Below are 12,748 nucleotides of genomic sequence, written 5' to 3' on the forward strand. Positions count from 1 at the left end.
GGAACTTAAAACCATCATATTAAATTTGTTTGAAGTGATTAAAATAATCTTTAGATCTAGACAATGTATTCGCAAATAAATATTTGAGTAGAGCAAAGTATTCAATAGTATAGTTTGAGGACCGTCTCGAACCGTCGATCTGGTTGGGTTTCCGTTGCAATTTTCTACCTCACTGAATGCATCGAAGCTGACAAAAAAACGACATATTATTGCGGTTTTACCAGTGAAGCTGTGCGGTTTGGCATGAAGATATTGTCCACCAGTGTGGTGAAACGGAAATCAAAAATCCTCACGCAAGGCGGTGAGCAGTCGGAGTGTGAGAAATACACCACTCTTGCCGGGCCTTTCCAACCATTGCAATGGCTTACTTACGAGCCAACGGTATGCGTGTCGGTTGGAAATAAGATGAAGTTAAAGAAATCAATATGACACGCTGGGTCGAATGGGTGAGCTTGGTGAGCGCAAAAAAAATCCGGGAAAAAGTTGCGACCGAGCAAACGTTAATATGTTCCTTTAGTTTTCCCTGAACCCAGCACAGCTCACCCGTACTCAATCCAATTACTGCAAGCTGTTGGATGCTTTGGCACGGAAACCAAATGGATTGTGAAATTGAAGCAGGTGAGTTAGAGAGACCGGAAAAAACAGCGCAAGGTGCCCTTTACGTATACAGTACGGAAAGTAGTTGGGATGGGATTTTCAGCACCAGCTGATGGTACGGAATGATCCATCCGATATTCTGCCAGCAAGTAACTGCAACCCTACCGTGTGACGACAAAGTAAAAGCAGCCAGTGCTAAAGGTAAGTAAACTATGCAAAATTCAACCATATTACCACGGTCCAACGGACACTGCACGAAATCGGGAAGGTGCAGCACGGAACCGTTTCAATGGGCGAATGGAGATGTCTCATTTTTCAGCATTTTCAGTTTAACTTTGGTCGGGTGTGCGTGCACGAGCGGGGAATAAAATTTTACGGTTGAGGTAGCTGTTCATGCAAACTGGCACCGTGCGGAATCGCCGAGAAGCTTGGGATAAGGTGAATATGAATCCGTTGTTGAGTGAAACGCGTGATATGAGTTTTTATGGTGCGCATTGGTTTTTTTGGGTGCGCTTTTAGGTTAATCATATTGGGTGAAAGCTTTATGTTGAAGAAATTAAATATTTTGTTGCTCGAAGTAAAGAAAATTCGAGTTAATCGAATATTTTAAATACTAAAACCTTAACAAAAGCATGCTTACAAATTTCACTAATTTTAGCTCAAAATTTTACATTAATGGTGATGTATTTGTAACGGCACCATTCTTCACACTACAGGACCGTTCCGAAATCCTATGAGGACCAATCCTCCGTTAGCAGGACTTACTATCCAGCTAAGGGTAAACAAAGCCAAAGAAAGCCAGACTCTTTAGGTTCTAACTTCAAAGCTCCTTCTGAAGCCCATCTGTAAAATTTTATGTTGACCTCTATAATACATAATCCATGACATCGCTTTAAAAAATTTCCCATTATCGCATCAGAAATATTTAAAGTGACAAGAAACTCGAGAATAAATATAGAAAAAATAAACTTTGAGTTATTGGAAATAACTACATATTTTACGGCTATTGAGCTTAGACAATCAGCATATTGGTCACCCCCCTTTTTAAATTTATTTCTAATTTAGAATTTATATGAAGAAATTTTAAAGTAAAACTCTTTCGAAAGACCTACTTGTCTACAGTGAAATATTTGAAATTTTTTAAGAAGTCTATTCTCTGTCAAGCTTTCTTGTCTCTCATAGAACTATAGAAATTATTGTAGAGTATCACACTACGTTTGATAAGTTCCTTTACACATTCATCAGTGCAGATATTCATATACCATGTGAATAACTTGGAGTAGCCCGATTGTGTATTTTAGAGCGGCGACGGTTCCATACTACAGAGCCGGTTTAAAATCCTATCCAAACCCATCTCCTGTAGCCAGGACTGACTATCGAGTTATGGGTGAATAAAGTCTAAGAGAGGTAGAATTGACAGACCTAGACCTCAATTCGGTAAGGAAGAAATAACTGAAATTGACATCAACATACGGTTGTTGTCGACATTAACTCTTTGCAGTTCATGTTTTCTATGTCTGCATAACGTTATAACTTCATTATCAAACACTTAAGATGATGTTGATGATGAGAACCTCTTACCCCGTAAATGACTTAAACATATTTAAGAACCCCCCTTTGGGAACAATGAACGTTTTGTGGAGAAGTTTGTTCCCTTATCGAGTTACTTTGAAAGCAACACACAAGGTTAATCAAATAAGCTAGACTCGGCTGGTGGACTATCATCTCGTAGTATGCTTATTTGCGTATTTCGCACTACGCTTAGGTTAAGACGTATTGAAATGAGCTCATTTGTATCCCAGCCGAGACTCCCAATGGAAGCGACATAAAGAAATGCATCGTATAAATAAATTGATTATTTCAATGAATTTCCAAGCAAATCTGGCAATAAAAATGAGAACTATTCTTCTTCCTCACTGTGTTCGTGGAGGTGTTTCGTGAGGATTTGCCTCACGAATGAGACGTTTTTATTTTCCTCTGCGTAGCGTCCTTCGCGCTAGCGTGATTTACTATTAGAGGCACTTCAAAATAGCAACAGCGGTAAGCTTCCATTATTTCTTACATTTGACCATATTCGATCTATGCGATTTCGACAACTAATCACCCGTAAAGCACGTGATTTATCCTACCTCCCGGAGTGCCCTGGAAACGCCGGAGGTCCCGTGTCTGATCCCGTTGATCCCGGCAGCGTTGGGGGCTAATAAATAACATTCAGGCGGCGCTTCATCGCTGGCAAATGGAACGGAAACCGACGACAGCTTGAGGACGGACCTGTGCTCATTACTTAAATAAATGATCTTTTCGGAAGGAGGCATGCTACGTAACTGTGTGTTTTTTTTCCAGCACTCAAACATGGACCCGACGACGATCGGTTTGACTGGCGTTGTGTTTTCCGTTAATCGCCGAATGCCATTACACCCGGGGCTGGAAAACGGAGAAATGGGAGAAAAATCCAGCACGTCAAGATTTTCCTAGCATCGGTTCGATGGATGGGTGCAAAAGCCTTGCAGGAAATGTGGGTGCCTTGAGCACGAGATTTATGTCCATCCCGTACAATGTTTTCCGTTCCGGTCGGGCGGAAGACCGTACATCGGCATCGTAACACATACCGGAGGAAAAGTATCGAGAAAATGGAAAAGGGTGCCAAAAGTGAATGATTCAACTCTTTCGAACGGGAAAGTCGGCTGGCTGGATCGCGACCTTACGCGAGAAACTTGAAGGATACATCGATATTTATGCTGCAAACGTTAATCGTTAACAGTGCAGCCATAAGCAGAAGACGGGAACGCGCCTGTTCGGAAAACCTGCCCGAGGGACGAGATTCTGAAAATAATATTTCCCGCCGCCTCGAGCTGCTAAACGGTATGTTCCGGGCGTCTCGATGGAAGCGAAGTAATTACAAATAACCATTTGCGCTGATAATGTTGCGCAACATCTGTTACAAATATATTACTTTTCTCATACTCGCGTGTAACGTATGGTGTTTTCTTTCAACGCTCCTAAGCAAAACGGGTCAAACAGGGATCTTAATGGTCGGTACAGGAAAGACAACCTTTTTCGAAAAACACTATATACACAGTGGTATCGCAACTGGGCACCCAATTTCTAATACATTGATAAAATCTTCAAAATCAATTAAAACATATATTTCATAAGTAAACAATTAATAAAAAAATTATCTGTTTAAAACTGCTTTTTTCAGGATATTTTGCTTCAGAAGTTCAAAATAAGGAAATTCCAATTTTTATGGAACTCATCAGAAACTAAGAAAAATAAAAAATTTAAATTAACTTAATAACAAACTTCATCTTCACATGATTACTTGCTAAGGATAAGAAATATTCTAAACGAGTTTGTATTGTATTATTAAAGAATTTGTTGCCTCTGTTATCAAATACCTTTCGCAAACCCATAGTTCCGCCGCGAGATGGAACATCCAGCGATGTTGTCCGCCATTTGTCTTGATGGGTACTGCTCAAGTACCGCTGCTATTTGCTTACGCCAGTTGCACGGATCTAAACCACCGGGAATTAACCCGTTGTGATTGAGTTGTGAAATAATTTCGTATTCACCCCGATTTGTTGTTTGCTAGTTCCTGTCGAACGAAACAAAGACAACTGGGGGCAAAAGTTCTTCTTGCGGAGTGCGTGAAATAAATATACTTTTGCAATGCTGGTTTATGTTTTTTTTTTACTGTAGCGAACATTGTAGCAGAAGGTGGAACGCTCATTTACATTGATTAACACCCAGAGGATACGCCTCATAATTGCCTTATAGATTACTTTCACTCTCGGAAACGAACAAAGCCGGTAGATTTGGTTGATGCTGAGCTTAGATGTAATCTGAATCGTGGAACTCTCGGTCCATTCAGCGTTGCCCGTAAACCCTGCTGTAGTACATCCTATAGAAATGTTAAATAAGTTGAAGCGTGTTAATATGCTTAACCAGCAGCAGCACCGCGGCATCACTTCAATAGCACAGGGGTGGAAAATGGAAAACATTTTCATAAATCGATCACCAAGCGCAAACGGCACACTTTCCCATCAGCCGATGGGTAAACATTGCGCGAACGTACCGAATCCCTGTCCCGCCATCCTCCCGAGCGCATGCCAATAATGCGCGGCCAATATGTCTGGGGCCGACAAGTGAAAACAAACTCTTTACCGCGCGACGTGCCTCAGTTCAGTGACACGGTTTTGTGGGAAACCCGAACCCGACTGCCATCGACGTACGTACACAGTTCGGCATATAAATCCATATTGGATATATTAGTGCAATCGCGCTTCGGTAGAATTCTCATTTTTCGGTTGAACGAGTTTTCAATTAATGCGACCCGGTTTTTGTTTGCCTTACTAAATGAGGCTTCTAAACCAAGTGCCCTACGGTGGAGAGTGACGCAATGGTGGGGAGGGCTTTTGAGGTTTTCCATCCACCTTCATTTTCTCACGGGTAGGCACACACGCAGGTTATGAACTACTTCGCAAGAGCTATCATTGGAAAATTAATCGCACGAAAATATAAAATTGTTCGGCCATTTTTGTATTTTTTTGTGTGTGGAGTACTAGCTTGTGGCGGTCGAAAAGAAGACTCGAGTAACATTGATTCCGAATGATTGAATATTGATACTAAAACAATTCATTGAATTGCATCAATTGAATATTGATACTAAACAAACAATTATTGATAAAAGATACTAATAAAATAATTCATAACCTATCTTAAGAGCGGTTTTTGTGTTGTTGATAAAGCTAATTATTGTAGATTTCTACTGCTCCTGATTTAAACCAAAGACATCAACTAATATATAGCATTATTATTGGAGCTCTTTAAATATGTCTCAGTGTGTTATTTTTTTTTCGGTGTTAGTTGTTATGTCTGTAACAAGTCTGGTTCTCCGAGGTCATTCTATTGAAATTGAATAGCTCGGCCCAGGAACCGTGGTTGCGAGGCTGAAATTTAATGATTTATTGACTTCAATGTGGAGCTTATTTTGTAATAGTTGACCAACTATCATAATAACTTTATTGTGATTTTTCTTTGGTGTTTTCGTCGTTTGCAGAAATGATTTTCAAGCTACGGATGAGTAAAGTCTTGAAAAGGCAGAACTGCCGAGAATACTCTGAATTAGCAGAAATTCTGAGCGTTGAGATTATAACATCGATGAAAATTAGGTATCTGATAATTTCTTATTAATAACACGACACATTATGTGACTAATTTTACTTACGATATTTTGGAAATTTTCCTTAACTCAAACACGGATTTTTATTCAATCCCCATAACGATTGTTGGGTAGGTGCGAGGACACTTACATGTTTTTAATTTACCTTAAATGTATCAAATTCACAATCCCATCAACAGCACGGTAATTTGAAAATGGTTTCTAATGTCTGCTAATCGCAAATTTCGAACACCGGTTTGGTGCCTAACGATGTCACAGGATGTTCTTCGAAATGTCTTGATTGATAATCCTTCGCGTACACAGCACCAACAAGCGCACGAAAAGAGAAAAATCCCCAAAACACACATGCTCGCGAGGACAATTAAAAAGCGTTTCCTCTTGCCGGTTGTGATTGATGGTGTCGCGTGAGTGGTATTAGATCATATTTCATTCCCGTGCCGTTGTGTGTGATGACTGGGACGCGATACGCTTTCTTATCACAACCACACGCGTAAAAGGCAAGAAAAATGCTTCGGTTGCGCATTTTTGTTGTCGTTTTGTTTCGGGCGTCAATATTAAAACGCAATCAAATATTGCCGTTCCCATGGTGAGGCCCTGTTTTCGAGCGGATTTGGCAGAAATCAAATTTTCTCGCGCTCGCATTGTTTCGTGCAAGGCCTGGTTAATCCGTTCCCTCGCATCAATTGGGTGGAAGATAACTCACTTTTCCGGTGCCGATGTCGTTGTTCAGGGTGGGGCGTATATGGTGGGAAAAAACCATGTCTCCACTGTGGCCCAGGGACCGTGGATGCACGGTGGAGGAAGCAAAAACGAGCCTCGTTGTCGATTGAGTTGAAAATGACGAACCGAAACTCGCATCGATGCGAAAAAAACACGTTAACGAGATGTATCACACACGCAAGCACCTTCGTTGCGCTGCCGGCAGCCAATCCATTTGTTTTCTGCCATTCGGGATGATCTTTTCCCGGTTTCCCAGGTACACCGTACGACACGCAGGATCGGACGGAAAATTTGAAATCAAATGCAAAATCCTGTCAGAAATGGTAACAAAAACAAAAGAACCTTAGGAAAACCCGAATAAGAACAGACTCGTGTCGGAAAGGTACTCGCAGCAGCAGCAGCAACAGCAAAAGCGGCAGTGAAACATTGAGACAAAATCGGCCATAGAATGTGTATCGTAGTGGAAGGACTTTTCCTTCGACACTGATGACTTTCATGGTGCCAACGGGAACTTCCGCCGCACGGTATTGATCGCAAACAAAAAATTGGTTGGCGTTGAAAAATAAATCTTTTACAGCACATAAATCAAATCGTTGTCAAAGATTATGTATGTATAAATAAATATTCGACATTGTCTCGGTATTTGCCTCGCCTAGGAGCGGCATCTTCGAAACGTCTCACCGAAGCCCGGATCCCGAGAAAAAATAGGTGTCGCTAGAATTTGGGCAAAAAGTTCGTTACGCTTAGGATTTCGCGCGGAAAAGCCGTCTCGCGCCTCGCGTACACGCGATGACAATGGCAATTTTTACGGTGCCAATAAATCGAACATGAAGACGATGAAAGATAAATCATATTTGGCTGTTTGCTTTGTTTTTGCTACGAAGCAAAATGTGTCTCAAGAGAAAGCAAGATCTGTTCAGGGAAATATGATCGCGCGATTGGATGACATGCCCGGCCCAATTTCCCTTTGGAGTCGCGTGCCCGTATCGCATCGGGGGGATGTTTTTGCTTTCTCGCTCTGTTGCCTAATGTTGACTCACAATTAGCTTGATGATAACGTCAGCAGGTCGTGTGTCTCTGGAAGGTGATTATGAAAAGTGTCCTCAGCCGAATGCGCGGGCCCTGGCAGCCAGCTGCTTGGCAAAAGTGTTGCTAAAGTACCAGATAAGCGATTGATAAGCGACGCTGAGACTTGCGGCAACATTAAGCATTCGGCGGCGTTCTAATGGGATTTAAAGTTAAAATGTTCTGGTACGCTTCGAACGGTCTGTGCCGTACAGTTAACCGTTTTGTGGCATTTGTTGTGACAGCCGACGACACCGAAACCTCGCGAGAGCGCCCACTTAAGAGTCGTAAATCAAGTCGCACACACTTGAGCACTTGATGTGGCCCTTTTTTTTCGGGCGGATTTGGAAAGCGAGTAGTCTCAAGTGGGCCGCAAAGACAAATCACATCACGTTGAATGGGTTTCAGTATCCTTGAGGTTTCGTCTATTTCTTTTTGTTGCTGTCGAGAAATGTTATCCTGTTGTCCTGCTGATAGTGCAATGCAAGTGCTGCAAAGTTTAGAGTTAAAGTGAAACAAATGTTACTTCCCCTCAAAGAGTTTTCTTCTCTACCCAGCTATGCACTGAAAGGCAGCTGTTGTCGGTACATGTTACGGACGTGTTTTGAAGTGCGTCGAAGAAAATTAGTCAACAGGGAGAAAGTATGTGATCGATAATTAGGCGGCAATTTGAAGTGTTTGTGGTATTTTGCCTCGGAATGCCCGACAGCGGTGAATTCGGGGAAATTTAGGGGCTTTATGGTAAAGTGGTGCAATGTCGCTAAAATCGATCCATCAAAGAGACACCAGGGATGATGTTAAATTGTCTGCTGTTAGACTTTCTGTTGTAGCATATTAAGGTAGTTCAAAATACTTCTACATAGGTGCTACAACATCACAAAGAGTAAGTGAAAGTCGTACAACAAATAAAAGGAAAAAATTAAAGTACGGAAGAAAATGTGGTAAAAATATTAGAAATGTTCATAGAAATATTAAAGAAGATAAAACAGAAAACTCCAAAGAAAATGAACTAAAACAATTTTTTGGAGAAATAAGGCATACAAACATAATGGTAGTAAACACTAAATTAAGTTTGAGTGACATATTTTTGACGGAAGATGGCGTTACTATCTGAGATGATTATTGAAGGAGATTTCGAGAGGACGGCTTTTGCTACTTACAAAATCCGAGGTAACGAATAAAAAAAATGTAATTTTAAACTCATTCTAAATTATCATTATGAAGTAATCTTAACTTCTTTGGTATTACACTGGAGTTTGGCCATTCCGGTAACAAAAATTAAATCTGCTGACTCTCAAGTATTATTTTGTTGAACTAAATTGAGGTAATGCTGTTCAGATCATCAGATATAGTAAATAGAGATTCCATTTTTCGGAATGTTTCCCATCTGTTTCGGAATTCCAGAGATTCCATCTTGATAATGGTTATGTTATGATAGATATATTGATAAAATATACGTATAATTCCTACTGTACTATTAACCTTCAAAATTTGGGCTACTTTATACAACAAAAAAAGATGTCCTTCGCTGTAAAAATAGACCAATGTACCCATCATCTTACGTTGCTCGATCAAAAATCTTACTGATTTTCCTTCGTTTACTACGAATCACCACAACGTCTTGCACTGATAAAAGCTTTCATCCGTTCAAGTGGCACAATCTTATCCGGTCGGTACGGATAATGCGGCAAATTTTATGCAAAATCACTTCCATGCTTTAGATTCCAATGAACCGTCGTTGTCGATTTGTGTACCGGAGCAGTGAATGCTTTCCATCTCATCCGCCTCATCTTTCGGAGCATCGGAGCATCAGCTGCATCCGGGCGCTGGATGCATAGTGAAAAGCGCATCCGATTCCTACCGATTTCGGTATGCGAGCGTCCTGTGGCCCTTTGCTTAAACCCAAAACTTCTATTTCGCCGAGCGTGAAGAATAATGCTTTTGTGTTGAACGATTTCGTTCGCTTTGATGTTGGCATCGATTCGGTCGAAGAATGAATCCGTGCCTCGTTGAGCAAAAGGATTTCTATCGATTGCGAACCCGCTGGTGACACTGTGGATGGGTTTTTTTTTGTGTGTGTATATGTTGCTCTTGTATTTCGTGGTGGAACGATTGGGTGCGGTTTGCTCGAGGATCACTCACTGCGCGGTATTGATAAGCGGGAAAGTTGTAAGAGCTGAAAGCACATTTTGGTAAAAATCTTGAAATACTGAAAGGTGAATGTAACAGATGAATGTGTCTTGGAGCGATTCATCTATTTAGTGTTCGTTTAACTCTAAGAGATCTCGTTTGTCAAATTGGAATATTGATCGATAGTCAGCTTTATGATGGAATTGGGACAAAATACGTTTGGAAACAAAACAATCTCTGAAAATTATTTCCACGGACGGATAATTTTAGTGTTATTTATTATTGAAACGCCGTATGAGTGGTTACGAAATCACAGCCCTACATGTTAAAACTATGAGCAAAATACCTTCTACAGCTCATACGAGAACTATGATGCCTCTAACATTTCGAGCAAAAATACATGCCCACCGGGCGATCAATAAATTTCTCCTAAATCATCTGCGGTATGTGTTTTGTCGCAACGTGAGATTCCATTCTGTTCATTAGCTAGGAAATGCATTCCTTTGCTGGGATACGGTCCATTGCGCTTGTGATTTTCATTTGTTGCCATCCGAAAGGAAGACAAACCCCACTATTGGGCGGAAGTTTTGCCTAAGCCCGACAGCCCAACAGAGGACGCCAACGATGCTGGCCGAATTTCACTTTTTATTGATCCAAGAATGGTACGCCTTTGGTCCGTGGCGAGTTGATTTGAAACGGTGGAAAGAATCCCGCGTTGGCTTATCGTTTGCATCACGCTTCATTAAACATTTATCGAGAGATTTATTCATTACACAAATCGTGTTTTTGGCAATCCATTCGGAAGCCACGGTTGTATCTGTTTTTGTCACGCAACCGAACCCTGCAGGCACCGGGGTAAAATAGGGCAATCCGTTCCTTACCAGAAAGGATCGATTGAAGTGCGCAAAAAGTGAAACAAACCCCTAGAGCCTGAAAGATACGCTAAAGTATTACAACGAAAGCGTTTTCCACTTTTTAACTCAATCCTCATTCATTTGACCCAGTTGGACGACTCAGTCGTGTTTAAAATGAGATTCGCTGCCCGGAGGAACAGGATGTTTCGGGATTGAAAGGCGAGTTACGATTGATTGAGTTTGCCGTTGGTTTGGGTGAGGACACACGAATGGCAAACAGTTGTAAAAAAAAACAGGGAAACGAATAAAATAGATGAACAATCGAACAACCAGAGTGGAAGCTTCTGTTCCGCTTCGGTACAAGACTTTAATTCCATCGAAATAAAAATAAAAGCTGAAAAGACGCTGCAAATTGAGTGATTTAATTTCCATGATCAGCGTCCAGTACGGCACTGTAAAATAGCATTAGAAAATCCCGTTGCGTTGATCTATTCTCATAAAAAACTTTGAACGATTTTAGTGGATTTAGAAGAAAAGGACAGCATTTCCCCTGCTTTCAAGATACCCGTGTTGGAAAACGCAGCTGAAACAATCTTTCGCGTGGTTCCAATGTTCCCACCAACACGGCAACCTTTCTAACTCTTGTGTCAATGTGTTTTTGCTGCTATTTACTTCGTCAACCAACGCTGTAAAAACCTCGCTCGGTAAACAAATGAGTGGATCAAATTAACTGATTGCTTCAAACGTATTTTTGGTCGTTCTGACAGCATAATGTGCAGAAGGCAGTGGTACCCGTAAAGTTCCTGCCCCGTGTTCAACGGATCGGAAACGATCCTCGACGAAGGTAACGAGTTGGGTGAGTTAGCATACGGTTGATGTCTTTTTTTCTGTTTTGCAATTTCGAAAGGTTGTGCGAAGTTTATTTATTTGCGATATTGTTTTGGGCCGCGGGATGCAAGGAATAAATGTTTTTAATTGCAGGCTGATGTCGTCCTTTTCACTTGAAATTACAGTGTTTAAGTTAGTTGGTGGACTGGTTTTTTTGTTACAAATTAAGTGAAAGTTTTTTAGTAAATATTGGCTCTGTTGGGGGTTTGGTCGGAGTTTGATAACAAAATGGGAATTAAATAAGATAACAGGACACAAGGTACAGAACCACATATACATAAATTAAAAAAATAGATAACTTAGGATTGTAAAATAATTTATACTAAGACAGTTTACTGTGCACATTTTGGAGCATAAACCTTCGCCTGTTTATCGTTCATATAGTTACTTAACATTTTATTTGATATGCACAAACATGCATTGTCTTAAAATATTTGTTACCAAGCCGTGATTGATTTATCAGTTAATGAACCTTTAAAAGTTAATTCCAGTTAAATTTATTTTAGAGCTAGTTAATACTATTTTAGAGTTAGTTACTGTGAAGAAAGCCTGTCTGACTGGATTTGTATTGACTGAAAGAAGGTGCCTTACCATTTGGTAAGTAGTTTTAGTAGATTCTTCTAAGGCAATGTAGTAATGTAATGTAATGTAAATGCAATGTAATGATCGTTGGATTTAAGAGATTTTGATTTAAGAGGAATTCTTTCGACTTTCTCACCAAAAGGTTTTTTCGATAACTTATCCAGTTCTCTCATTCTATGCGGCTTTTCCGTTGCATAAAAGTGTATTACATCTAAACTGGAGATTGCTCACTATTGAACAATTTTACATGCATATCATGATTTACGTGCCGTCTATGATCAAGCTATTATACTATTGAATACAAGAAAAGATTGAAAACCCTAAACCATCTCGCGAACTTAGTAGCATAGTTTCTTTCAGAATATAGCCAAAATGCACATTTTTATTTCAAAATACAGTTTAAAAATACACAAAGTAACACAAATAATTGTTTGACTCGATTCAACCAAGAATTACAATATCATTAGAAGAAATTCTGGTGTCTTCCAATAACTTTAATTTTTGTGAATCACATATAATTTAATTATCGTTCAATAAGAAATTTTCGATAAGATTTTTAGCATCACAGTCAATGCTTAAAAATATACGAATAGTTATCATGATTATTTCCAAAATTTTCTCAAACTTCTCCACGCTTTGCAATCCTTGCTAAGCAAACCAAACCTTTTTGAAGGTGCACGAATTCACCGCGTCCTAGCCGCGACCAAATTGTTAAAAAGTTTCTCACTTA

This window comes from Anopheles marshallii, chromosome 2 (assembly GCF_943734725.1).
Source record: "Anopheles marshallii chromosome 2, idAnoMarsDA_429_01, whole genome shotgun sequence".
Taxonomy (NCBI): Eukaryota; Metazoa; Arthropoda; class Insecta; order Diptera; family Culicidae; genus Anopheles; species Anopheles marshallii.